The 27,917-nt window shown below is 56.7% G+C and overlaps 1 protein-coding gene across 3 annotated transcripts in view; it reads left to right on the plus strand.

The window, feature by feature from the left end:
- DAGLA (diacylglycerol lipase alpha) overlaps positions 1-27,917 on the plus strand; it is a 69,913-nt gene that overhangs the window by 13,841 nt on the left and 28,155 nt on the right. Inside the window, exon 1 of one of the 3 annotated variants that reach the window (XM_010335425.3) lies at positions 25,841-27,423. The exons of the other annotated variants lie outside the window; for them this stretch is intronic. The gene's annotated coding sequence lies outside the window, so the exon portion shown is untranslated. Of the gene's footprint in view, positions 1-25,840; positions 27,424-27,917 lie in introns of those variants that run through there. 3 annotated transcript variants of the gene reach the window in all.

Raw genomic sequence — 27,917 nt, forward strand, 5'->3', positions numbered from 1 at the left:
AAAATGTTTAAGGAAGAGACGTGTTCACTTTTTAGTTCAGTGAGAAAACGTGGTAGGTACTGAATGATCCCACATTTGGACAGAGGAAAAAAAGACGAGAAGGATGCTAATAGTTGATAGTTTTCCTAGAGGGATCATGGGTGATTTCTGTTTTCTTCTTTTTGGTTTCTATTTTGTTTTCTTTTATTTTTTGAGACCGAGTCTCACTCTGTTGTTTAGGCTGGAGTGCAGTGGTGCAGTCCGTCTCCCCAGTTCAAGCGATTCTCCCGCCTCAGCCTCCCAAGTAACTGGGATTACAGATGTCCGCCACCACATCTGGCTAATTTTTGCATTATAAGTAGCAATGAGGTTTCACCATGTTGGCCATGCTGGTCTCAAACTCCTGGACCTCAGGTGATCCCAGCCTCCCAAAGTGCTGGAATTACAGACGTGAGCCACTGCACCTGACCGGTTTCTGTTTTCTATAGAGAATATTTTTGTAATAAGAAGAAAATGGTCTGCATAAGTCAGCATGCCTGGTTTGGGGTCCCTGGTCATAGCACACCTGCCCTACCTGAACTGAGGCCTCCTCCAGCCAGGGGCAGCTCAGACTACCCGACTGGGGTGACTTTCACCATCGTCTCCCTCACCTTCAGGGTGTGGCTGATGATCCCCAGGCCTTCATACCGCTTCCCCTGCTTGCTTTCTTTTTTTTGAGACAGAGTTTGCTCTTGTTGCCCAGGCTAGAGTGCAATGATGCGATCTCGGCTCACCACAACTTCTACCTCGAGTTCAAGCGATTATTCTGTCTCAGCCTCGTGAGTAGCTGGGATTACAGGCATGCGCTACCATGCCCAGCTAATTTTGTATTTTTAGTAGAGACAAGGTTTCTCCGTGTTGGTCAGGCTGGTCTCGAACTCCTGACCTCAGGTGATCCATCCTCCTCAGCCTCCCAAAGTTCTGAGATTACAGCCAGGAGCCACTGTGCCTGGCCTCTCCTGCTTTCTTATTTCCTCTCTGCCTTGAGTCTTTCCTGTTAATGGCCAGCACTCCTCCCGTTTTACGTAAGAGGAGAGGGTGGGGAGGGGACAGCTGAGAGGTGGGAAGCCCCCAGCTTGCAAACCTCTGTGGCCAAGTTTAGTTTTTCTCAGGGCATCACCTAGGCGACTAAACCTAAATTCCAGAGTCTAGGCACATAGGATGTGCTCAGAAAGTAATGTCTGCATGAATGAGGCTGGGATGGCAGCCAAGGATGGGGCTGAGGCCCAAAGCTGTGTGACCTTGGCACGTCAGCATTCCTCTACGAGCTTAGGGTACTCAGCTGCAGGATTGGGGAATCAGGGAGGCTTGGCCTCTGAGTTCCCCAGGCCCCTCCAGCTCTCGTCTTCTGGTGACTGTCACATGTCTTCAGTCCTGCTTCCTTGCCTGTTTTTTTCTAAGCAATTTGTGCTGCCTAAGACTTCACCTGCGTGTTTCAGCTGCCCAGTGAGTTTGCGAGTAAATGGCTGCTTGGGTCAGGGCTCTCCAGGCAAGCGAATGAGCAAGGGCCCTACTGTCACCACAGCCAGGCTTCCATGCCGTGGCAGGAGGAAGGCAGACCCGTGCTGGGACACGAGAGTGATCCACCACCCGTGGCCAAGGGCCGGGGTGCCTGTGCGTGCCGGACCTGACGTCGGCCTCGTGTCGGCCTCGCGTGCACCCTTTGTGCTCTGCGCTGGCGGTTGTCAGGTGTCTGTCTTTCATCCTCTCCTGGCCAAAGCTGCCTTTATTCAAATGCCCCCTGCCAGGCTTTGTGTCTGATACCCCATTTCTGGCAGCCCTGAGTCTGTGGCCCTTTGAGCTGTGGTTCTCCATTGAGTGGCTCCGTGGGGAGGAAGGGTGGGAGAAATCCGTTCAAGCCATTTGTTTTAAAGACATTGAAGTAAACCCATGGGATTCATGCGGTCACATGTTTTCAGTCTTCTTTCAAAGTAATAGATGGGTTTCTAGATCGCTTGCATCACCCGCTTCCCTGCCTGGGAAGTGCAGGAGGCCTGGTCTTCAGGAAGAACCATGGAGAGGGGAAGCCTAGAAGATAAAAGTTGGGGGGCTGGCGAAACAGGAACATGCGCGTGTCTCCCCACCAGTGGAGGGGCCCTGCCTGGGCAATACCAAGCATGTGCATTCTGGTGATGCCGGGGAAGCAGCCCCACGGGCCCTCTCTCTACTCTCGAGCCTGTTTTTCCTGGCCTGGGGAACCTGCGGAAATGACCTTTGCCAGCAACTGAGAGGCAGGGTTGTTGGGAGCTAACGGTGGTGCCGAGACTCTTTGCTGCCTGGAATCCGGCCCTGCACAAGGCGCATCTGCCCACAGGCTTGGTGGGGCGGTGGGGAGCTTTGGATACGGGGTTGGGGGGGGAGCTTTTGGATACCGGGTGGGAGGAGGGGGAAAAGGAGGGTAAGCTAGCCTTGCGTTGCCCACTCCTTCTGTTCAACCACCAGGCCCCCCCAGGAGGCTTTCCCTGTCTGTGTGGGGCTGAGCAGTGGTACAGGCCTCAGCATCAAAGCTCTGTGCTCACCAGCCTGCCCCGGTTTCCTTGTTACTCTGCCCTGTGAGCTCCTTGAGGACGGGGCTTGGCATCCTTGAGTCCGTGTCCCCAGAAGCTCCTGCTAAAGGGCCTGCTGAGTACAGCTCACCCCCACTTCCCAGTGGGGAGGAATGGTGGGAGCTTCTTGGCTGGGAGCTTCCAGGCCCTAGGTCCGCTCTCTGGCCCAGGTCTGAGCCTCCCACTCCCTCCAGCCAACCGGTCTAGCGGGTTTGTGGGGACCTGGCCGCAGGCACTTCTCCAGGGACAGGACATCCTGCTGTGAGGAGGCTTTGTGTCCGGCTTTCTGTTCTTCTCAGCTCCTCTTTGCTCCTCCTCTCTCCTCCCAGGGAGGGCACTGACTCCTGGCCCGAGTCTGCTCTCCATCCTGCCTTTTTGGGGTTCTGGGCAGCATATAGTGGGGGTGCTGGGCTCAGGCAGAACAGTGGCCTTGCGCGGGAAGAGGGCAGGGGCAGGCCCTTCAGGAATGAGGTGGGGTGTGCATCCCCACATGCCCCCATGAGACGCTGGAAAGCCTGATACCCAGAGTGGGGGTGGCAGGCTCCAGGCCAGAGCCCAGAAGCCATGGTGACTGTTCTCCCACCTCCTCCCTGACCGATGTCCAGGGATGAGGGACCAGAGGCCCAGAGACAGCAGTCGTGTGCCCGAGGCCTCGCTCCAGGACTCCGTCCCCACTGAGACTCCTCCCTGCCCCCACCACCAGGCTCCCTCTCAGGGAGCAGGAAATGGGTGTAGGGTAGCCCGGGTGTTCCTCTCACCCTCTGCAGGCGGGGCTGGGCACCCCGTTCTGTAGGTGTCAGCGGAACCATCACCAGCGGTGGGTGCCAGTGCCGGGATTTCCCTGGCTGACTCACCCTCGGCCTGGCTGTGCCTCAGCCTAGGCATGAGTTCTTTGTGAAGGTGTCTGGATAGTGACAGCGATTCCCATGGAGTCCTGGGAGCGGGAGAGTGGGGGTGGAGTGCCCACCGCCCTGGCTGCCTGCCTTCCACTCCCAGTGGACCTGAAGCCCAGCCATCCATCAGGCACACCACTCCTACTTCCCAGAGGGGAGGAGCAATGGGGCCAGGGGCTCCCTGAAAGATCCCCCAGAGGCTACATGCCTTCCCTCCCCTTCCCCTGTGGGAGAGGCAGGAGAATAGGGAAGCCACTGATTCCCTCCACCCCTCCCAGAGTAAAAGACATTCTGCAGACTGGGCCACCCGGGGTTTCGGGTGGGGTGGGGAGCAGTGAGAGGCAGGAAGTAGGGTCAGCACCCGGATCCAACGACCCCTTGGAGAAGAGGGGCAAACTGCCTTCCCTTCCCATAGTAAGGTCTGCGTGAAGCACATCTCTGGGCCTTCCCAGCCCCCTTGGCAGCGAGCAGGCAGCGGCAGGCGCTGTCAGTGGGGCGGAGGTGTTGCAATTACAGTGTGTGGGGGGCTGGGGGAGGACTGAGCAGACAGACTTGTGGAGTGTGCGGCTTGCGAGCTGGCCTGTGGGGGCGGCCACAGCAGAGCTGTGGGGGATGGGACGGGAGGTGCAGATCTGGGTGGTTGGCCCCAAGATCCTCACCTTCCTATCGCCAATGGGAGGAAGGTCACCCCAACCTCCCTGGGATGGCGTAGCAGGGAATGGTAGCCTCTGGGGACTGGTCCGCCAGGGCTAAGGGCACAGGGTGACATTCAGGACCCTGGCATGGTTCGGTCTTGGGAGGCAGACTTCTCAGCCCCCTACCTGCTTGCCTGGCCGGTGAGAAACGAAGCGGGTTCTTTGGCCCAGTGCCATGGGCCAGTCCAGTGACTCTGATGAGCCTGTTGGCTGTGCTCATTCCTCTGTGGGTAGGCCCAGGGTAGGGTGGCCCTGGAAAGGAATGTGGTTGGTTGGCCTGGCCCTGGCCAGCCTCCCAAGCTTGGCCCGCTGCTGTGGTCAGGAGCATAGAAGCCGGAACAGGACGAGGAGAGGCCTGGTCCAAACTGAGATGGGTCCTCCAGGCAGGGTCAGCTTTACCTCAGTCCTCCTGGGCTAAAGGAAATGAATTGAGCTGCTGGGTGGAATGGCCCCACATGGCTGAGCCCCTAGGTGGGGACCCAGGACAGGAAGTAACAGGAGCCATTCTTGCACAGGAACGCACTAAGCCCCGGGAGCCTGGGCTGCGGGGCAGGGTTCCAGGTTCCGCTCCCAGCCTGCTGCTGACCTCGGTGTGGCCTGGGCCAGCTGTCTACCTCCTTGACCCTCGCCTTCCTCCCTCAAATGAGCTTTTGTGACTCAGTGGCTTAGAGCTCAGAGGTTCCTTCCCACTCAGATATTCTCCTGTTCTTTTTTTATTTTTTTTTTAAGGGGCCGGGTCTTGCTCTGTCACACAGGCTGGCATGCCGTGGTGCAACTGTAGCTCTCTGCACTCACTGCAGCCTCAACTTCCTAGGCTCAAGCCATCCTCCCACCTCAGCCTCCCAAACAGCTGGGACTCCAGGTATGCCCTGTCATGCCCAGCTACTTTTCTCCTGTGACGGCCCGGGGTAGCCATGTGTCTCTGTAGTGAGGAACAGTGCCAGGGTCCCTTCTTGGACCCTCCATTTCCTCCTCTCCTGGGAGTCATGGGGCAAAGTGAGATAATGGCTGGAAGTTCCCAGTACCGGGTCTTCTGGCAGGTAGTTGGGCTCTCAGTGAGCAATGGCTGGTGCTGCTGCCCTTGTCACCCTTATGTTTACGTTATCATCGGCCTTATTGTGGAGTTGCCATTTCAGAGCCTATTGGGGGCTCCCTGGAAAAGGCACTGTGACTCGTGTCCTGGGCTGGCATCCTGGCTCCCAGTCTGCTCAAGAATCAGAAGGTCAGACTGGGACAGCCAGAGGGTCAGGTAGGCAGGCAGGGTCCCTGACATCTCTCTCGTGGGGCCTCTGCAGCTTGGCTGAGCTGCTGGCTCCCATCTGCAGAGGGGCGGCCCAGCTCTCTGCAAGTTGGCTGGGAGACCTCGGAATGGGGAGTGCATGTTCTCCCAACATCTTGCTCACAGCAGATGGCAGCCACAACTGCCTTTCTCTCTGCAGTTCCGGTGCACTTCCCTTTCCCTTGCTCACCGCCCTGCTAACTTTGGTTTCTGCTTTTGGAGATGGGGAGGCAGCCTGCAAGCCTCCAGAGCCACTTCTGATTGTGGGTGAAGCTTGGTGCACGTAGCACGCGGACAGTTTCCAAAGGAAAGGAAACCTTGTGCCCCACCTGCTTCACCGGGGAAGCTCACTCTTGCCCTGCTTCCCACACGCCATCTCTGAGTCTCTTTGGCCAAATGTGCTGGCAGCGTGATCTGAGAAGAGCAAGGGGGCTGGGCCGGGGGCCTTGTCTGACATTTCTCTAGCAGCTGCTGGGCACCAGGCGTGGTGCCGGGTGCCGAGGACAAGAGATGCAAAGTGTAGCCCTGCCCTCCCGGAGCTCCCAGCCCAGTGGGGAGCCTGGAACGGAGGGGCACTGATTAGGTCTGCCCCTGGGGGTTGGTGGGCCCTGGCAGCTTCACAGAGGAGGTTGTGTTTAGGCTGAGCCTTGGAACACTGAGGTGTTCCCAGGAGAGCAAGATTGGAAAAGGCCTTTCGGGCAAAGAGAACAGACTGTGCAAGGGCACAGAGGCATGAAGACCGCCTGCCGAGCACACTCAACTGTGGCGCGCAGCAGAGCAGAGCAAGTGGGACATGCTGTGCACCTCAGAAAGACAGTGCCTCCTCTGGCTGTGAATGGTGGGGGCCAGCCTCAAGCTGAAGCCCTGGATGGGAGCCAGTGGGGGCACAGGCCTTTCTCAGCTGGGGGAAGTTCTGCCCTAAGTTTGGGGCCAGCAGATACAGCCCCCGCTGGTGGAATAGAACTGGACCGTCTTTCTCTCCTGGCTGGCTCTGCAGTCCTGTGTTGGCCTTACTACCCTGGGGCTAAGGCCAGGGGGTCACAGATCAGCCAAGTGAGCATGCCCTGGGAGAATGTGGTGCCTACCACATTTTGCCTCTCCTGCTGCAACCCACCCTGGCTCTGCCCCATACCCTCAGGCAGCACTAGGCTGGGCACCCACACATCCAGACCCTCTTCTGTGCCGAATCCTCTCTCAGTGGCCCCACACGGGCCTCATCCCATTTAACCTTCACGAAGGCCATGTGCGATAGGCATCCCTGGCCCTAAGGTCCTCCTTTGACTTGCTCCAAGTCACCCAGCCAAGGCGTGGCCCAGTAGAGACTCCAGGCCCAGGTCCGCCTCACCCTCTGAAGACTCATGCCTTGCCCGTCCTTCCCTGTGGCTGCCCCTGTCACCTCACAGTCAGGCCCCTCTGGGGAGTACAATAAAGAAAAGGCCAAAGCATTCATCCTGAGAGACCCTGCAAATACTGTTGGGCCAAGTGCTGGGGACACCAGTGGCAGCTGTGGGCAGAGCCACCTGAAAGCCACCCGGTAGGGCAGCAGGCCCCGCAGTGTGGAGGACGTCTGTGTTTGCTTTTCCCAGCCCTGCGTTTGCTGTGCTGCTCACACCTGGCTGACTGTTTGCCCAAGGATTTCTCCCCTGGAAGGTGGGTGGGGCTGGGGAGGGTGGCGGACAGGTGGCCGGCTGCCTCTGGCCACCTAGCTTTCCTACAGCCCCACACCGCCTGCGAATGCCACGCCACCCTGTGTCCCCGAGGCTGCCCCAGCAGTGTCTGGCCTCGCCCACGCAGAGCATGTGACTTAGCAGTGCCCGGGCCTGGCATGCCTGGCGTGCCAGAGCAGCAGCAGCTGGACTGTCAGTAAGGAGCTGGAGAGGCCCCCCAGAGCCCTCCTGTTGGGGCACTGGCCTGCAGCGTGGGGGTAAGGGGATGCATCAATGGGACTTTTGTATGGCAGGAGGCAGAGGAGCACATGATTGGACCCAGGAGTATTTGTGGACACATCTGCCCCTTTCTTCTCTGCAGCAGCCTGTCTGCAGGCCCTCACCCTTCCTCCTAGAAAGGAAAGCCTGTCTCGATGCAACCAGTCCCTGCCCTGACCTTCTCTTTACCTCTTTCTGATGAGTCAGCCCTAGGAACTTGAACTGGAGGCAGAAGCCGTGGACCTGCCTCCCCAACACTTGCCCTCCTGAGGGTGTGGCCTCCCAGCATCCTCTCCTGTCAGACTGAGCTCATGGCCAGTGACTCCTTGAGACTGTGGTCTTGGTCCTCAGGCCAAGGGGAACAGATTTAATCAGCTGCTGATGGATCTGGCATCCTAAGGAAGAGGAAGCCCTTTCTCTCCTACGGCTGGGACTTCAAAGAGGGGCTTGCATTAGCTAGGCAGGGAGCCAGGTGCCTCCCTCCCTGCAGTCCTGCCTATGGCCAGCTTCCTGGAGTGGCTTTGTTCCTGTGGGGAGGGGAATCTCAAGGCACTGTCTTGGAGTTTCCACCCTGCTTGGCCTTTAGCAAACCCACTGCTCTGGCCTGTGATCTCTCCACCACTTGGTACCTGTCATACAAGCCATGAGTATGTGCAGGCTGCCACCAAGAGGCTGTACTGTGCCCTCTGTGGGCAAAGAGCTCTGTAAACAGAGAGCAGTGTTGGAGGGGGGGGCGGTGATCTTGGTGCAGTCATGGTGGCAGCCTTCCCAGGTGGGCACAGCTGTAGGAGGTTGCCTGGTCACTCCTATGCTGGCCCTTGGGGAGCCTGGATATGTACTAGGGATTGTGGGGAGCCTGGCCAATGTAGCCTGACCTGGGTAGGGCAGCCTCTGGCTCCTGGCTATGGGGAGCCCAGGTACACCCACGCCTCTTAGCTGGGAGGCAAGACAGGTGTGGAGGAGAGGGTGTGCTGGCTCCCTCTGAGGCGTGTGACTTGTTTGAGTTGCCCTGGCCCACCTGGCCCTGCACAGCCCCTTCCTTCTCTTGCCCTGTGGGGATCCATCTAGGAAGAGCTGGCCCAGCATGCCCACCTGGGACACACCCAGAGAGTGCCAGCCTGGACAGCACCGCCAACAGCCCGATCCTCAGGCCGTTCACCCGGCACCTCCCTGTTCCTCCAGCAGCAATAATGAGACCTCCTCGTGTCACTCACATGTAGCCCCGGGCCAGACACTTGGCCTCCTCATAGTGAGCGATACCGGGAGGCTGGGGTTCCTGCAATCCCACTGACAGCTGAGGAAATCTGATTTGTGTCACGCTTTCTCCAACATCGCTCAGATGTTCATCCCCTTTTTCCAGGAGTTGGGGCTTAAAGAAGTTGTGATTTGCCCACACCTCTAGAATGGCCGGAATGACCGGGAAAAAAAATGATCTGGGTATGGTGGCAGAGGCCATAATGAACCTCTTGAATGACCCATTTCCAGCCTGGATTCTCTGACACCAAGCCCCATGTGTTTTCCACTGTGCCCTGCAGTAAACAGAAGTGCTAATAAAGAAGCATGTTAATACATAATTAATCCCACCTCCATCCCTTGGGCCTTTTCTCTCTGAGATGCCCTGAGCACTGCCCAGACGTGATCTCATGTGTCCTGCCAAGGCCCCAGAAGAAGGGAGAGAAGGCTGGGTTCAGAGGGGCCATAGGGATTAGGAGTCGGTCTCTCCGCTGCCAGCCTCAGCCCCACCACATGCCCGCTACCCACCTCGCCCTCTGCTCTGGATAGGAAAGCTGCTGAGGCTCAGGCACATCTTGGGCACCTGCTGTCTTCCTCTGCTCTCCTGGATTGTGCGAACCTGGAGGAGGAGAGAAGCCAGCATTCCATGAGCCACACGTGGTGGTGATGTGTGCGCACAGGAGCCCAAGGCTCTGCTTAAAGGCAAAGAATATTGCTGAGGCTTTTTCTTGTTCTTTCCTCTAAGGAGCCTTCAGTATATATATATATGTATTTTGAGACAGAGTCTTGCTCTGTCACCAGGTGCCAGGCTGGAGTGCAGTGGCGCAATCTCAGCTCACTGCAACCTCCGCCTCCCAGGTTCAAGCAGTTTTCCTGCCTCAGCCTCCCGAGTAGCTGGGACTACAGGCACACGCCACCATGCCCAGCTAATTTTTGTATTTTTTTTAGTAGGGACGGGGTTTCACCATGTTGGCCAGGATGGTCTCGATTGCTTGACCTTGTGATCTGCCTGCCTCAGCCTCCCAAAGTGCAGGGATTATAGGCGTGAGCCACCACGCCCAGCCACGGAGCCTTCAGTATATCTTGTTTGTTCCCACATTCATGGGAAGCTGGCAGAGGGCAGCTCTGGGTCACGGGGAAGGGGGCGAATGAGGACCCCGAGAACCTACTCTTTCCCCAGTCTTACCCCCGAACCTGCTGAGGTCACATGGCAGCAGTCAGTAGCAGGTTAGGCTTTTCTTGTTTTGTTTTTAGAGATGGGGTCTTTCTCTGCTGCCCAGGCTTCAATATAGTTATGGGATCACAGTTTACTGCAGCCTGGAGCTCCTCAGCTCAAGTGATTCTCCAGCTTCAGCTTCCTGAGTAGTTGGGACTACAGCCATTTGCCACCATGCCCAGATAATTTTTTTTTTTAAAGTAAAGACAGATTCTCCATATGTTGCCCAAACTAGTCTCAAACTTCTGGCCTCAAGTAATCCTCTCGCCTCAGCCTCCTGAGTAGCTGGGACTATAAGCATGCACCACCACATCTGGCTAAATAGTCAATTTTTTTTTTTTTTTTTTTTGTAGAAATAGGTTCTTACTATGTTGCCCAGGCTGGTTTCAAACTCCTGGCCTCAAGTGATCCTCCAGCCTCAGCCTCCCAAAGTGTTGGGATTACAGGTGTGAGCCAACATACCTAGCCCATCCATGTTGGGTTTTCTCTCTCTCTTTTTTTACTCTGATAATTGCAAGCTGACCATGTTGTTTTGCACTTAGTTCTGACCGATTTCAAAAGTGGGAATCGTCAAAGCACTGGGCCATGATGTGGAGATTCCTGACCTTTCTACCTCCAGGACAGTGTTGGGGCCCAGAAGAAAGTGGGTGAGAAAGACGATAGTACCTTAAGGCTCCGAGACTTCTGTGGGATTATATTCCTGAGCCAGAGGCTACAGACCCTTAGGAACTGAGCAGGGAGACGGGAAGTAGATCCTAGGGAAACTAGAGAACATCTGGTCAACCTTCTCATCTTCCAGATGAAGACGCTGAGGCCCTTAGAAGGGAAGTCATTTTCCCAGGTCCTTCCCCTTCTCTCTTACGGCCAGGCCATGACTGAGGTACCCTCCAGGCCCGGGGTGGGAAAGGGCATGAGTCTCCTAGCTGCATCCTGAGAATGTAGCTCTCTGTGCTCTTCCCTAGAGGGACCCCCTCCCTCCCACAAGATATTGTACAGAGGTGGACGCAGGTCGCCCTCGCCCAGATGCACAGGGAGGCGGCCTGGAGCCAGGCCTGTCAATGCTGGGGAGCCCTCCAGTAGCAGGACAGCTTGCTGCATTGCTGCGGGCAAATCGCCCCGCAGCCCCTTCCTGTCACAGTTGCCTCATCAGTCAAGATGCCGCATTTCCTCCCTGCCTCCACCACGCTGGGTCGTTGTGGCCAGTGAAGTCACATATCTGGGCAGTTCAGGATAGAGCTGTGGATCCCAGGCGTGGCCAGCAGACGGTGTGGAAGGAGCCTAGGGCTGGGAGTCAGGAGCCCTGGGTTCTAGGTGCAGCGCTGCCTTGGCTCCTGCAATCTCCTGTTTCTGTCCTTCTCAGGCTGTGCTCAGAAATGGTTCCTCCTTCAGGCAGCAGGGCCGTGGTGAGCTCCCCCGACCTGCCAAATCTCTACTCAGTGCAGGGAACCTGGCAAGGAAGAAAACAGGCAAGACCCCTCCCCGAGAAGCCACACCCTGGTGGAGGAAGCCAGACAGTAAACACATTAAGGGGAACCTTAGATCGTGAGAAGTGCTGATAAGAAAACAGAACAGGGTCCTGTGTTGGGGGCACTCGGGGTACCTGAGATGTGGCAGGCAGTCCCAGGAGGGGATGTTTGAGCTAGGAGCTAAATGACAAAAGGGAGCCAGCCACGCAGAGATCTGGGGGTAGGGGTGGGGTTCTGTCCAGGCTAGAGGAGGAGTGAGGACAGAGGCATTCAGCATGTCTGGCCTGTTGCAGGAACAGAGAGGCCAGTGTGCCTGGGAGGCGGGTGAGGGCAGGCAGAAGCCAGGCCGCAGGGCATGAGAGGGAGAGGGCTTTATTTATTTATTTATTTTGAAATGGAGTCTCGCTCTCTTGTCCAGGCTGGAGTGCTGTGGCGCAACCTTAGCTCACTACAACCTCTGCCTCCTGGGTTCAGGCAGTTCCCTGCCTCAGCCTCCCGAGTAGCTGGGATTACAGGTGCCCGCCACCACACCTGGCTAATATTTGCATTTTTAGTAGAGACAGGGTTTCACCATCTTGGCCAGGCTGGTCTCAAACTCCTGACCTTGTGAGCCACCGCGCCCTGCTGGGAGAGGGCTTTCTAAGTGTGTTGAACAGTATAAAATGACTGGAAATGGTGGGTGGGAGAGTGGGTGGGTGAATGAAGGATAGAGGGAGGGAGGGATGGATGGATGGATGGATTGTAGACACAGCTATGGGGTGATCCGTTTTCTCCCCATTATAAGGGTCACAGCCAGCACTGCTATAACAAAAGACAGCTTAACAAGAGGGAAGCACAACAAATTTATTTAATCAAAGTTTTACATGACATGGGAACCTTCAGAATGAAGACCCAAAGATCCAGGGAAAACTCCATTTTTGTGCTGCTTAAGTTTGAGGAGGAATGGACAACCATGTAGAACTGGGATTGGACAGAAAGAGTAAGACCTCACAGGAGTAACGGAGTGGGGAACCCAGCAAGGCCTGCTCCTTCAGATTCTTCTTGGCCTCTCGGGCTGCATTCCTTCCTCCAGGGTATGGGGCAGGAGTCTGAATGGGGGTCTTATGACCTACTATCAAACGAAATAGGTCAGAGAATTTTTTTTTTTTGAGACAGAGTCTCACTCTATTGCCCAGGCTGGAGTGCAGTGGCGCTGTCTCGGCTCACTGCAACCTCTGCCTCCCGTTTCAAGCAATTCTCCTACTACAGCCTCCTGAGTAGCTGGGATTACAGATGGGTGCCACCAGGCACAGATAATTTCTTATATTTTTGCTAGAGATGGGGTTTTCACCATGTTGGCCAAGCTGGTCTCGAACTCCTGACCTCAAGTGATCCGCCCGTCTAGGTCTCCCAAAGTGCTGGGATTACAGGCATGAGCCACTGGCCAGCTCCAACACAGAAAGGCAGGGGCAGGCTGATACTTTTAGGTTTTATGGGTGGCCTTGGGGGAAAGGAGTTCTGATTTCTGTGACCTGCCTTGAGAAAGACAGAATTCTAGTTTCTATGGCTTGCCTCTGGGGAGAGTGAGGGGTGGGGAAGAGAATTCTAGTTTCTACAGTTTGTGGTTTGTGTCTTGGAGTGAGGGGTAGAGACAGGAAGGCAGAGGTCAGAGAAAAGTTTTGCATCTCAGGCTGTTTGTGAGGACTTCACTTTGAGGTACCATTTTCTGAGTGCCAACAGATGGTAGGGTGGGGGTGACTGGCATACAGAGGCCCTCTCTCCATTCCCCTCCTGTAATAGGTTGAAGTAGCTCGGGGAGTCCCTCTGCATGGTTCCTATTCATGGCCAGGCCCACGTGGCAGGAAGAGTGAGGAGCTGAATGTTCGGGAGAAGTGCCTCAAACCCCCCTCAAGCACATGATTGGGAACCCTTGGCCACGGGGGCAGAGCCCACTGACTACCCGAGTGGGACTCCTGGACCGATGTCCAGGAGCTGTAGCCCTGAGGGTGGGGTGGGCAGCCCCAGGCACATTCTCAAGGTGTTCCTCTGGGATTGGGTGTCCCCTCTGCTCGCCCAGTCCCATGGGCCAGACATCTGGGGTTGTCTTTGGTAACACCAGTGCTACAGCGGGCAGTAACCGTCCTTTTTTTTTTTTTTATTTGTGGCGGAGTTTCCCTTTTGTTGCCCAGGCTGGAGCATAGTGGTGCAATCTCGGCTTACCACAACCTCCGCCTCCCTGGTTCAAGTGATTCTCCTGCCTCAGCCTCTTGAGTATCTGGGATTACAGGCATGTGCCACCACACCCAGCTAATTTTGTATTTTTAGTAGAGATGGAGTTTCTCTGTATTGGTCAGGCTGGTCTCAAACTCTGGACCTCAGGTGATCCGCCCACCTTGGCTTCCCAAAGTGCAGGGATTTCAGGTGTGAGCCATGGCTCCAAGCCCAGTAAACATCCTTGTTTGTTACCCACCCTGTCTGTCCCCATTTTGTCTGCTGAATCTCCGTCTGGGCCACCCACTTCTCTTCGCCCTCACACCCACCTTGGCTTGTTCCCAGGCTCAGAGCCCAGGGCCTGGCCCTGCCAGCTGTCTGCCTCGGCCTCCTCTCTGCTGGCCTGGCCTCGGCTCCATCTTCCTGGTCTCCGTTGTCCTCAGACTTGGGCCCTGCTGCCGAGGGTGTCCTCCGGTGCTCGTTCCCCGCCGCCCTCTCCTGTGGTCGCTTCCCTCTGCTAGTCCTTCAGAAACAGCTCCAGCTCCTAGTTCTGAAGGCAGCCGCCCTCACCTCCCTGTCTGAGCATGCATCAGAGGAATTTTCCTTGTTGTATGTGAAGGTTTGCTTAGTCTCTTTCCTTCTGGGCTGCAGGCTCCATGAGGGCTGGCACCGTGTTGGCTTTTATGTGTCACCATCCACCCACTCCTTGACACATAGTAGGCACTCTGGTGATTTGTGGAAGGATGGATGGATGGAGAATGGCTACATGCATGAACTTGACTTTATCCAGATTTCGCCTGTGTTCATAGCACCCAGGGCCCAGCCCCGGCGCTGTTTCCAGCCCTTTCTACTCTGAGAGCCTGCCCCTGACCTAAGCCAGGAGCCTGGAACCAAGCCCTGGCCATCTGTGGGTGTTGGTATCCTCACACCTGCCAGGGCCAGGACCACCTCCTGTCCTTGCTTCTGGGTCAGCTAAGCCTGGGATTTGAGGCCTGGGTCTGTCTGGGACCTCTCGAGGAGGGAAGGGCTCACTCAGAAGCACGCTACTGAACAGAAGCATGAAACTGTTGAGGACTCACTGCAACAGCCGAACAGTCTAACAGGTCCCCTTTCGAAGTAGAGTGTATCCCAGAGAGGCTTCCAGGGTGAAGACACGTTTGGAAACCAGGCTGACTCAAGAATTGAGGACAAGCATGGGACTGAGAAGTTGGGGGCGGGAAAGGGACTTGGGATCAAATGGCTTTGGAGCCTTCACCCTCCAGCTGGGCCTCAGAGTGGGTTGGGCATGGACAAGAATGAATGGCAGCAGGTCTCGGGCTGAGCCAGTGGCTCTAGGTACCATGTCTTTTTCGGCTGTCCAGGGCTTTGCTCCCTAGGGACCTGGTAGCTGTGTCCTGCCCATGAACATGTCGAGGTGCAAGCCGGAGGAAGCTCTGGGTTTGAAGCCATCTCTCTGAGGGTTGGAATTTTACCTGAGGGCCCTGCTCATGGTTGGGGGTGGGCTCTAAGCTGCCAGGATTTTCTGGTCAGGCAGGCTCTGTCTAAAACCGGCGGGGAGTGCACCCAGGAGGCCTCAGAGCCCATGATTCTAGGTCACCTCCTGCAACATCCAGAGACAGGAGTGGTATTTATAGCAGCCAGCGGCCACCGAGGGTGGAGAAGTCAGCATGAGCTGTGACGCAGGCTGACCCCGCCGAGGTCCCCTGGCTCTCACTGAGTCCCTTACCGCCACCCCCATCCCAGAGTCTTCCTAGGATGAGCAGGGAAGAACTGGGCCTGCTGAGGAAGCAGGCGTTGTCACATTGCTTCCCCACACCCCGGGGGAGATGAGGTGCCACTTTCTGCCTGGCAGGAGCCTTGGCCTCAGCTGGTCTCACCAGGACCTTGTCTGGCTTGACAGCCCCAGCTGGGCATCCCATTAGCACTGCTGGTCTCCCTCAGACGGTGCCATCAGCTCCTTCGCGGAAAGGTTCATCCTTTGGAGTGACGGCAGCTTCACTGAGCTCCCCTGGGCAGTAGGGGTCAGCCGGGGCCTGCCTCCCCCCCACTGCTGATAGTTAAGGGGGCCGACTGCAACGGCCCCTGGTTGATTGAGATGAGGCCCTGCCAAGCTCCTGCCACTTCACTGCCCTGTCCTTATGAAGTGGGAGCGGAGTGCCACTGGGACTAGAGGGGCTGTGCCGAGCATGTGGCTTACCCAGCTTCACCTCCCATCACCCCTGGAGCAGGTCAGGAAGCAGAGGTCACAGAAGTGACAGTGTCAGCCCTGGGAAGGAAAGTGATGCCAAACTCTGGGGTCAGAGGTCGAACAGGTAGGCCCTTACCTGCCCAGAACAGATGGGTCCATGGCCCTGCTCAGGCATGGGCAGGCAGAGGCTGGCAATTGTCAGGGGCCTGTTGGGGTTGCCCTCATCACGGAGGCCTGAGCTCCCCTCCCCTTTCCATTCTCCATGTTGCCCAGAGCCTCCTGTCCTAGTCCCCTACAGGCCGGGAGAGAAGCAGGTGGAGGCCATGACGCACTGTGTCACGGAGGAGGCGAGGCAGGTGCACCAGAAGCCGGCAGGAAAGTGGGTCATGGGCTTACCTGATCACTCGTGGGCTGGCCTTCCAGGGCTGGGGCTAAAGGTCAGCTGGGACAGGTGTCCGAGCAGGCCTCGGAGGCCATGGAGGCCTCACTGGGGAGGAGTGCCTGAAGCAAGCAGGGCCATCTGGAGAGGAGGAAATGCCCGGACACAGGGCATACTCAGCAGCCGAGCAGGTGGAAAGATAGGAGCGGGAGTGGGTATGCCCGGCGGCAGGGACAGAGCCAGCCGAAGTTCAGGGTGTGGGTGCTCGTGGCAGGGCAGGGCTGGGCAGGGCAGGGTAGGGGTGTGGTTGGTAGAAAGCTTTATAGCTGATGGTTGGGAGTTTTAATTTTATTTAAAGGTCATTTAGGAGTCATAATATGCTCTTGAGAAGGGAATTTATGTATTTATTTATTTTATTTTCTATCTTTTTGAGACTGAGTCTTGCTCTGTTGCCCAGGCTGGAGTGCAGTAGCATGATCTTGGCTCACTGCAACCTCTACCTCCCTGGTTCAAGTGATTCTCCTGCCTCAGCCTCCCAAGCAGCTGGGACTACAGGTGCCCACCATCACACCCAGCTAATTCTTGTATTTTTTAGTAGTCTCCTGGCCTCAAGTGATCCGCCTGCCTTGGCTTCCCAAAGTGCTGGAATTACAGGTGTGAGCCACTGCACTTGGCTTGGGGGTGGATTTAATTAGAGTTGGATGTCACCAATCGCCTCCTCTAAGCTGGAGCCTTCTCTCAACACTTTACAACTTTTAGCCCTCTTTGTCCTGCCAGACACCCCAAGAGGGAGGCACTGTCATCGTCATCATCCTGTTTGACAGACAAGGAGAGGGTGGTTGATTCAGCCTGGGCAGTGGCCAGCCCCTGCATTGTATGTCGAAGGTCACAACTCTGTGGCCGTTTGAGTAAATCAAGGCACTGGGACCAAAGCCAGCTCCAGTCCTGTCCTCCACCCAGCAGCAGAGGGCCTGCCGAGCCCTGCCCCTTCCTGGAGGCCTTGTGCTTGGGTCCGGCTTTGCCCTGCCTGGGGTGGTGGGAGGGAATGGGGAGGTCTGAAGGACAGAATTCTCAGCTATCGACCCAGGTCTCTAAGCTTCTGGGTCAGTGTCTTTTTTTCTGTGGCCCCTTTTGCCCTCCTGGCTCAGGCAAGGGGAGGAGACGCTATGATCCTTGTGTGAGCTCGGGTACCTGTATGGAGCCCCCAGGTGCTTTCCTTGGCCATTCTGCAGGTAAAACTCTAAAAGTTAAGTCTAGAATTGACCTGAGAACACATCTTGTTCAGTGGCTTTCAAACTTTTTTTTTTTTTTTTTTTTTTGAGACAGAGTCTAGCTCTGTTGCCCAGGCTGGAGTGCAATGGTGCGATCTTGGCTTACTGCAACCTCCGCCTCCCAGGTTCAAGCAATTCTGCCACAGCTGCATAGTGTGCTACCGTGCCCAGCTAATTTTTTGTATATTTAGTAGAGATGGGGTTTCACCATATTGACCAGGCTGGTCTCAAACTCCTGTCCTCAGGTGATCTGCCACCTCAGCCTCCCAGTGCTGGGATTACAGGCATAAGCCACTGTGCCTGGCCCCTTCAAACATTTTTAAGCCCTGAAACTGTTTTGTTCAAACACAATGTTACAAGGAACCCCAATACATAAAGCAGCTGAAAGCTGCTCTGATTGACATTGCCTGCGAGCCCCCTGAAGCCTGCCCACTATGGCCTCCTCCCCTCATCTGGGGTCTCTGAGGGCTTCGGAAAACCCACTGAAGAGCGCCGAGATCCTCCTCATTGAGCACAGAAGGAGAGGAGGGTGACAGAGGGAGGGGATGGGGTGCAGCCTGTGTGCTGTTGGTGGCAGCAGATGCTACCTCCCTCTCCAGTCTCCATGGGGGCAGAGGATGTTGGCCCTTCCTGTCACATACAGGAGCTCTGCAGACCTCCTCTCCTGGGGAAAGAGCTCCTGTTACCAAGTCACTCGATCCCTGCTTGCTTTCCAGATGCCCAGGAAACAGTCAAAGGGAAACCCAATAGCCTGAGTGGCCGGCCTGTGCCCTAGATGGCCATGCAGCTTAGGGAGGTGGCCCACGAAGCCTCCCCACTTCTGAGCAGCATGCACCCATGCCAGCCAGACCCCAAGGGCCAGCCCACAGCCTGAGGAGAGGAGGCGGCAGGACCAGGGCTCAGGGTAGGCTGGGCAAGGGGGTGGGGCCCCAAGAGGGGAGGTGTCAGGCTAGGTGTGCCCACTTAGCATATCATTGACAGCTTCATTAGGGGGCTCCCTAATGAAGTGGAAGGTGCTAATTCTTCACTGAGGCGTTGCCAGCACCCAGACGGAGTCTCCTCTGGAGGAAGCTCTGAGAAGCCAGAGCACCGGGATTCTTGCTGGGAGCTGATGAACTGCCTGGCAGGGAGGCCATCTGGGGAGTGAACTCCCAGCAAGCAGCTCCTAGGAGAGGGGGTGACTAGAGGGAGGAGCAGAGGGTGGGGTTGGTGGAAAGCCTGAAAGGCAGATGGGCTTAAAGGTGGGAGTGTGGGGGGCAGGGGGGCTCTACCTGTCCGGGCATCCTTCGTTTGAGCTGGGAAGGGGCCTGCAATGAGACACCCTGAAGCTCAGACATGCAAGCAGATAGATGGTAGGGCATCCCGGCAGGATCTCAGGCTTTGGAGTGTTCTAGAGTCTTAGGGCCTTGGGTGAGAGCTCTGGGGTTCAAGCTGTCCCGGGTGTTGAGTCCCCTCTCCCTAGGTGGTTGTGGGTTAAAGGAGGCAGTGCCACTAAAGTCTTAGTTTGGCCGTGGTGGGCTCCTGGGAGATGCAGCCCTGCCTGCTCTCGAAGGCAGGTCAGAGGATTCCGCAGATTGGAAGGGTGAGGGCAGGTGCGGTCAGCCTGGTCACCTGTCTGTTTGGAAGGGCTGACTTAGATCACGGAGAGTTACTGCCCCTGCCTCGAGAGGTGAGGGAAAGGTTCTGCGCACACCGGGGAGAGATGGTTACTAAATCACAGTGATGGCGGCTCCTGTCTTCTAAGAGCTGAGCGCTTTGTGCGCATTCTTTCATTAACTCCTCATGACTCACTCCCTGTGAAGTGAGTACCTTCATTATTCCATTTTACAGATGAGATTGACGCTCAGAGAAGTGACAGTCATAGACAAGTAGAAGTGATGGAACTAAGATTCAAATTCAAGGCTGCCTCGCTGCAGGGCTGGAAGGCAGGCCTGGGTCAGCTCACGGGATGGCCACCCCCCTCCACGTCGACGCCCTTGAGAGAGCAGCGTGAGGGGAGTGAGAAGACCACAGGGACGGGTAGAAAGGACACAGACCACAGACGCCCTTCCCCACAGACAGGCAGGAGAAACCGGCCTGGTGCCACCCCGTGTGGGGCGTGTTGAGGGTTTGGAGATCCAGGCCACCTGGCCGCACCCATCACAGAGGCCAGCAGAGCCCACCTGTCTGGGCCTCTCCAGAGGGGACGTGGACGTGTGGGACCGTCGGCTTGTTCCGAGTTTCAGGAAAATGAATAGTCTCCAAGGAAGAGTCCAGAAGCCAGACCTGGCCTGGCCAGAGCCTGGGGACTCCTTCTGCTATTGGAAAATGTCCATCGGAGCCCAGGACTCCGGTGTGAACCCCGGTGTGAACCCCCCGCCGGAAAGGAGAGGTCAGAGGGAGGCTGGGGGCAGGAGGAGGGCCCAGCCTGGCTGCCAGAACACTGTCCTGCCGCCCTCCTGGCCCTCGCTTCCCGCTCCCCAGCAGCCAGCCACCCTTCCAGAACAACCAGCAGGAAACGAAAGGCCCCAGTTGATTCCCAGGGAGTTGGCTGGTGTTGTAGCAGGGCTGATGGCAGATGGCAAATTCTGCTCATTGCAGACGAGTAGAAAATAATTAGCGTGAGAATGAGTAGCTGGAGCCTGGTAATAAATGGGGCCCTGGTGAAGGCTTCGGGGGAGAGGCTTGGAGCATAGGCTCTGGAGCCTCAGGCCTGGCTCCACCACTGAGGAGCTGAGTGGTCTTGGGCAAATTACTTAGCCCCTCTGGGCCTCCATTTCTTCATAACACAGGGCATAAGAGGTTGTTAAAAGGATATTACAGGAGGTAATCTTTGTGAACTGCTTGTTAAAGTAGCCGGCATATAGCAAATGCTATGTAAGAGTTTGTTTTTAAATAAACACGATTAAATAATTGTTGGAACTATTTGTGGGTCCAGCCCAGGCCGGCATTGCCCCTAAGTCATTGGAGTTTCTCTTTTCATCCTCCTCCCTGAACTCTGTGCCCAGCTCCCTGACTGCTGTTTTATAGGGAGGGGTCTCTGGCCAAGAAGAATGAGGAGGGTACAGAGAGAACACAGCAGACAGACCTGGCTTCAGAGCCTGACTCAGCCACTCACTCACTAGGTTCTTTAAACTCTTGTAGCCTCAGTTTCCCCACCCATGACATGCGAACAGTTCGACCCACCCCTGGGGCTGCGGTGAGGATGGTTATGTGACTGGCATGTGGCGAGGGATGGAGGAGGCGCCTCCCCTGGCCCTTCCAGGCTGTCCTCGAGTAGAGTGGGAAAGGTGTTTGTTATACAAGACCCTGGGCGGCAGGTAGGAGGAGACAAATGTCAGTGGCCTCCCACGCCTGCCCCCGGCTGCACCAGGCACACTGTTTTCATCCCTGGGCCTGGGCATGTGAGGACCTATTTCATGCTGAAATCTGGCCCCAGCCCTGGGCAGGCTCCACTCTGCCTTCTGCTCCAGCACAGCTGACATGTGAAAAGTGACAGCTTTCAGGCCCCTAACTTGGGTTGCACACACCCGGGTACAGGCTGGTGGCGCATGCGGCCCCCAGCCCACACATGCTCGCCCTCCGTCATCTCCCTTGTCATCTTCCCCCTCCTGAGCTTTCGGAGGCTAGCTGCTCGGCCACTGGGAAGAAGGGGATGGTTTCGCAGCCCCTAGAGCCCTGGGTGGGATGTGTGGGTCTTCCTGACTCTATGTTTGTGAGGATAAGGAGTCAGACTGACACGCAGAGAGGGTTTTTTTCTTGCAGGGAATTCAAGGAGGCTGCTTGAAATCCCAGCTCTGTGACGTCCCCATGGAGGGATCTTTGGGCAAACCATTTTGCCTCTCAGAGCCTCAGTTTCTTCATCTGTAAAGCTGGAGTAATACCCCTGCGGCCTGATGAGGCTGGAGTTGGATGGCACATAGTATTTCTCGTGCTGTGCTCTCTCCTGACTCTGCAGCCTGCCCGGTGGAATTCCCCTGGGCTCAGTTTTCCTCATCTGCAGAATGGGTCCCATGCTCTCCCCTATGATTGTGAGTCTGAAGCCAGATGAAGACCCAGAAGTATTCTCAGTCTGTAAGAAGAGGTTTAGAGCCAGCTTTTGAGTTCAGAAACAGGTGTTTAGCTGAATCCTGCTTCTCAGAAGCAGCACACAGAGGTTAAGACCTGGGTTCTGGACCTAGGCTGTGTGGCTGTGGGCAAGTCACTTCAGCTTATCTGAATAAGGGGAAAGGTAGTACCTACCTCACAGAGCTATTCTGAGGACTAGATGAGTTCGTGTTTATAAAGGGCATAGGTGTGCTCCAAGACCTTGTAGGCAATTGATAAATGTCAGGAGAACCGAAACAGCCCAGTCCTCGACTTACAGGTGGGCTGAGCTCATTCTGTCCCTGTCATCACCTAGGACCCTGGAGCCACCTTGCAGTTTTGTAAAACAGTTCCAGTTATTAGATGTTGATCCCCTCTCTCTGCTGTCCTCTGTCAGCCTGGTGAGCCGGCGCAGAGAGGTTAACTCGCTAGCACATTCCCACAGCTGCAGAGCCAACAGCTGGAATCTCACCACCACCAAAGCCTTTGCTAAAGAGAGCAGGACCTGTCTGCTAGCCCAGCGAGGGCAGACAGCGACCTGCTGGTGAGCCTGCCCTAGCTTGGGTAGAGCCCCTGAACACAGCGCCTCTGCTAGGGGGATGCCACCAGTGCCTGGCAGGCTGCCAGGGGCCCAGCTTCACAGTGCTAAGTTCCCAGATCAGATGTCCACACTAATGCCAGAAAAGCTCCAGTACCCAACACGAGTGCACTCAGAATCAGATGGATCACGAGGGCCTACCAGGCAGCAGGCATCAGTTTCTCTAACTATTTTGGAGCACCTTCCGGTTTCAAAGCCCTTTAACACAAGAATCCCATTCATCATGGAAATGGGAGTCCTGGGCTCTCTCTTCATGATACCAAGGGTCAGAAAACCTTGCAGAGCTGAAAAGAGCCCTAACAAATTTGCCAGTTTCCCCATTTACTTTGGCCACCAAGAAGTGTGGTGTCCAGTGATAGTTTTATTTTTTTTATTTTTGAGACGAGTCTTGCTCTATCACCCAGGCTGGGGTACAATGGCACACTCTTGGCTCACCGCAGCCTCCGCCTCCCAGGTTCAAGTGATTTTTCTGCCTCAGTCTCCCGAGTAGCTGGGATTACAGGCGCGCAGCACCACACCTGGCTAATTTTTGTATTTTTAGTAAAGACGGGATTTCACCATGTTGATCAGGCGGGTCTCGAACTCCTGACCTCGTGATCTGCCCACCTCAGCCTCCCAAAGTGCTGGGATTACAGAACTGAGCCACCACGCCTGGCTGGTGATAGTTTTACATATAGCAGTCGTGAGTGCCCTCATGTCTCACATGTGTGCAATGGATTCATCCTCCCGGGCCCTCTCTTTTGATTTACTGGGGCCTAGAGGGGTCAGGACTTTCTGTCCTGGGGACACTGCTCTTGGTCCAGCACTAGGCAGCTCTAGGGTGTGGCTGGACCTGGTCCCCATCACCAGCCCCAGCAGGCAGGAGTAAAATGGGGGCCCAGGGAAGGTGGCTCTCTGGGTCTAAGGGTCCCCTCCACCACCACAGCTGCTGCAGGCAGGAGAGCCAGCCCCAGGTGACTGAAGTAGGCACAGGGTTGATGCCTCCCTGCAGATTTATCTCCAGCGAGGGAGCTCCTGCAATTTTGCTGGCTTCTAGGAGGGTTAGGCATCTCTAAGAGCGTCAAAGAGAGGATCTCAGCCAGGCTCCCTGGGGTGACACGCTGCTAATGTTAGTGTCACTGGGGAGCTTGAGTGGAGTATGGAGTGAGGTAGAAGGGAGTGGGCTGGCTTGGGGGCTCAGGCTGTGTGTCCAGCCCCCCGCGGTGACGCTGCAGGGATGGATGTCATGGGAAGAGCTGGGGCCTCTGTGTTCTTTCTGAGCCTCACCCATAAAAGGGGCGAGTGGGACTGTTCTGAGACCCCTTTTAACTCTGACCTTTGTTAGGTGTGGGCTTTGGATGGCAGCAGGAATGACCTGCGCCTTGAGCCTGCCCGGCCTCTGGATCCCCGGGTGGTGTCAGGCAGTCTCTGCACCTGTCTCTCAATTCTTTAGTAGTAATAATAATGGCAGCGTCTGCTGAGCACTTACTAGATGACAGACGCTGTTTGAAGTGTTGACTGATCTAACCCTCCTGATAATTTGGAGGTAGGTAATCCTCTTATCCCTGGTTTAGAGGTGAGGAGACTGAAGCACAGAGAGGTGAAGTGACTTGTCCAAGTCTTGTGAGAGCCAAGACTCAGATACAGCCTGCTTTGAAGAGTGCAGCCTCTTAATCACCTCTCACGCACTCTGTGGAACGAGAGTGACCCTGCCACCCTGCATTACTGCTGTGAGGACTGAAGGCAGTTAGTCTAGGACTTGGGACACAGCAGGTGCTCAGTTAATGTCAGATGGGTCCCCATGGCTGGACCTGGCTGTCATCCCCTCCTTCAGGCTCAACCTCCATCCCATCCCCAGGCCAGTGACCAAGGCCATCTCTGGCCAGGTGGGAAATCTCATGGGCTAGAGGTGGTACTGGCTGGGGTTCCCCAGCTCATTGTCCAGTGCCCTGGGACACTCCAGAGGGCTGAGCCAGCACCTTCTTCCCTCCCCCGGCAGCTCTTGGAGTCCCATCTGCTGGAAGTCCTGCTTGCAAGGGACTCTGCTCTCTAAAACCTGCTCCCAGGGTCAAGCCCACAGGGTACCTTGGGACGAAGGGTCGAGGCCCAGCCTAGGGTGCTTTTAGCACTGGAGTGCTCACGGTGGGGGCAGGCTCCTGGGTTAGGGCTTCTGTTTGGGCTCCAGCCCTTTCCGACCAGCTGGGCACCAGCAGCACCTTCCAGACCCAGCACCCAGGCACAGGTCACATCACAGGAGGTCCCCACAAAGACCCCCGGGTGTCTGCTAATGTAGCAGCAGCCGTCAGCAGATCCTTGGGGTGTGCAGGGCCTGTGCAGAGTCCTGTAGTGACGTCACCCCAGTCCATTCTGACCACAGCCTTGAGAGGGGTATTGTTACCCCTATTTTATAAAAGAAGAAACTGAGGCCCCAGAGCAGTTCATCCAGCCAGAGGATGGGGAGAGGGTTCTCCTTGAGCTGTCAGGGAAGGCCCTGGGGTGGGAGCCCAGCCTGGCAGTCAGGAAGGGAGGGACGTTTCCCCAGAGGAAAGAGTGTGAGCTCAGAGGGGGAAGGAGCCACTGTTTCAGCCCTTGTGACTGGGAGGGGAGCTGTGCCGAGGAGGCCATGGGGTGGGGCCGAGGGGCTGGAGCCAGGCAATGCAGCTGGTACCCAGAGGTGTGATGATAGGTGGTGTGAGACCCGGGCCCCAAGGACTCTCTGTTGAGCTGCGGCGGGGATGGGCAGCAAGGAGTCAGCAGGTTCACTGTAACACAGTGTGACCAGGGCCACTCTGGGGGAAGGGGACCAGGATTCCCATAAGAGAGTGGCCTGTTTCCCAGGAGGAGAGTGGGGTACAGGGAGAATGTCAGGGAGGGCTTCAGAGAGGAGGTGACTTTTAGCTAACTTAGAGAGATGAGTCAAATTTCACTTGTCAGAACTGGAGTAAGCAAAACATGGACGCTTCCAGTGTCTGGGGGGCAGCACGTTTCGGGGGTGTTAAGATGGGTGTGGCAGTGTAAGAAGGTGCTGGAGAGCCTTCCCAGCCAGAAGGACTGGTCAGCCAAGGGTGGGCTCTGTGCTGGAGTCTGAACCAGGATCGCTTTCTACTCAGGGGATAAAGGAATGCATGGATTCAGAGAGGGTGAGGCATATGCTGTCCTTCCAGGGTAACTGAGGCCTTTAGCTGTTGCCTGCGGGGCTTGGACTTTGTCCTGCAGGCCACAGGGGGCCAGGAAGGGTTTTAAAGTAGGTGGCAACGTGTGCATTTTTAAAAAGAGTTTGCATTTTTAGAAAGAGGAACTCCTAGAAGGGTTAATACTCAGTCCAGGGGCCTGAATCACCAGCGGGGAAATTGGGCTGTGTGGGTGGGGGAAGGACGAGGCTTCCTCGGGCTGCTGAAGTCATTCCATCCATATGAGAGGGGCCCTGGCACCCCGTTTACACTTGCCTGTGCTGGGGACCCAACCAGAGGCAGGAGGAGCCCCCAGCAATGTGTGCCCCCTGCTGGAAGGTGTGCCGTGCCTGCCCTGGAAGCCCCACTGGTGTGGGGTAGGAAGGACAGACGTCTAGCACCCACCCATGCCCCACTGTGGCTCTGAGAGGGCAGGACCCTGTGCCCCAGGGGAAGACAGCCAGAAGAGGTGCTTTGTGGCAGCCCCAGACCAGGAAATAGCCTCGTCCTCCCCCTCCTGAGACATTTCCTCCAGATGAAATCACATCCCCAGCAGGGGAACAGGCCCTTATTGTGATGGGCTGGGGTCTCTAGAGAAAGGGTGCCATTCAGGCCCTTAAAAATAGCAGCCCAGAGAGATGTATGAACGGGCCTGCAGAGTGGTGTGGCCTACCCCCAACCCCACCCCTCCCACCCCCCACTCCGCCGCACAGGCCCTGCCACCCCCACCCCAGACCTTGACCTGTTGGTGACCAGCTGGAGAATCCACCAGTCCAGGCGGGAGGGGCGGCTGGTCCCGAAAGGTTTTCCCTGCACTCCCTCTGCCTCACCCGCCCCGCCCGGCTAAGACAGCTAAGGCCTCTGCAGATCTTCTCTCACGGTAATTCTCACCAGGACTTTAGGAGGTAGGGATAATCGACATTTTACAAACTGACATTTTACAGTTGAAGAAACTGAGGCACAACTCACAAGTCACACAATGGGTATGTGGTAGAGGCCAGGTTCAAAATCAGCCAGCCTGGCAGTTGAATCCCAACCTCGGATTCTATGGTGATGGGCTGGCCACAGGTGCAGGCCTGTCACCAGGGACCCAGCAGGGTCAGCCCCCAGGAGTCCCGCCACATGCTCTAGGTAGGCACCAGTGTTGACCATGGCAGTTGGTCTCAGGCTGGTCACCTTGAGCTGGGGGCAGTGGTGACCACTGGTTATATCCCTCCAGCGTCTTAACAGTCCTGTAGCCACCTCTGCAGGGCTCAGTGCCAGGTTCGGCTCACTCCTTCCAGCCTGAGAGCTGGGGCGGGCAGAGGAGGGGAGTGCCGAGTGAGTGTGAGTGTGCTGGTGGATGGTGTGTGAGCTGGAGGAGTGTTAGCTATCCTGGGATCCATGATGCCAAGGGTGGCAGCAGAGGAGGGACCTCCTGGGGTGACTAGGAGGGGCTGTCCACAGGGTGGACCTGAGAAGGAGATATTCTTGGGGGCTGACAGGGGCAGGCTGGGTAGGGCTGGACCTCGTCCGCCAGCCAGCCTCTCTGGGATAGCACTGCTCCCTCCTCCTCCGTCTGGCCAGATCAGAGCAGGATGCGGAGCTCCTGCACCTGTGGGGGCGTTCTGCCTCCGCACCTCGAGATTCATTCCATTCCATTCCATTCCATTCATGTGAGGGACCCCCGGCAGCCTGACAGCCCCCTGAGCCCGACCCTGTGCTGCACCTTACCCTCTGTGAGCCACCTGGAGAGGGGGAGGGGGTGGCAATACCAGCTGTTGGCAGCTCTGTTCTGGCCCAGCCCAGCTGCCACCCGCGGTGCCCCAGCCCCCTCCTGTCCTATCTTGTCCAACCCGAATCTGAAGCTGGTGCTGTCAGCTACTTGTCACAGTACTGCTGGAGCCCTGGCCCCCTGCAGTCCACAGGGCCCCCCAAGCCCAGCCACCCCACCACCACGCTCCCTCACTCTCCACCCTTCTCCCTGCTTCCCAGAAGCTGAGCTCCGACTCCTCCTTGGAGAGAGAATGGGATGATGTCACTTCCTGAGGGTGGGGGGAGGAGTAGGCACGACCCCGGCAGGCTAGCCCGCCAGCCCCCGGGCCACAGCTTGCCAAGTGGCTGCAGCGGGGATAAGGAGGCGGGCCGGGCGGACATGCGGGCTGGCCACCCGGCCCCATGCCCTCTCGCCCACCCCGAGGGCTATGCCCACTGGCCAGGGAAGACTTGGCTGCTTCCTTCCCGAATGATGCTGGGCTCCTTGGACACACATTTTCCCTGGAGCCGTCACTGGGGAGAGGAGGATCTGCCGCCTGCCCCGGACCAGGTGCCATGTAAGCCTCTACTGGCCTGGGGGGGCAGCTGCCCACCAACTTAGTGACTAGCCCCCTGCAGCAGGGCTCCCTCTGCACAGTTTAGTGCAGGGCCACCCTGGAGCCCTTTATGGGTATCTCTGGGGAGCCAAACTGCCTGTGGGGTCACCTCCTGCCCATGCTGCTTCCCTTCTCTCTGGGGTGCTGAGGAGTGGGGGCCCTGAGTTCCTGGGCACTCCTCCCTGAGCTTGCTTGGGGCTGACTTGAATTCAGCTACTTCAGAGAGTTGGAAATCCAGCTGTAAAAGCTGCATGGCTCAGGGTGGGCTTGGGAGGTATCATTGCCAGGAGGGGAGTTACCCTGCAGGGCTCACCCCATCCTTCCAGCAGTGTGGGGTGGAAGGTGTCCCAAGCCCTACTCCTGACCTGGCACCTCAACCGTTCCCTTCCCTCGCTGGAGGCATAGCTGTGGTGGGGACTTCTGTCTGATGGGATCAAAACCAGTCAAAAAGCATG

Source organism: Saimiri boliviensis, chromosome 6 (genome assembly GCF_048565385.1).
Source record: "Saimiri boliviensis isolate mSaiBol1 chromosome 6, mSaiBol1.pri, whole genome shotgun sequence".
Taxonomy (NCBI): Eukaryota; Metazoa; Chordata; class Mammalia; order Primates; family Cebidae; genus Saimiri; species Saimiri boliviensis.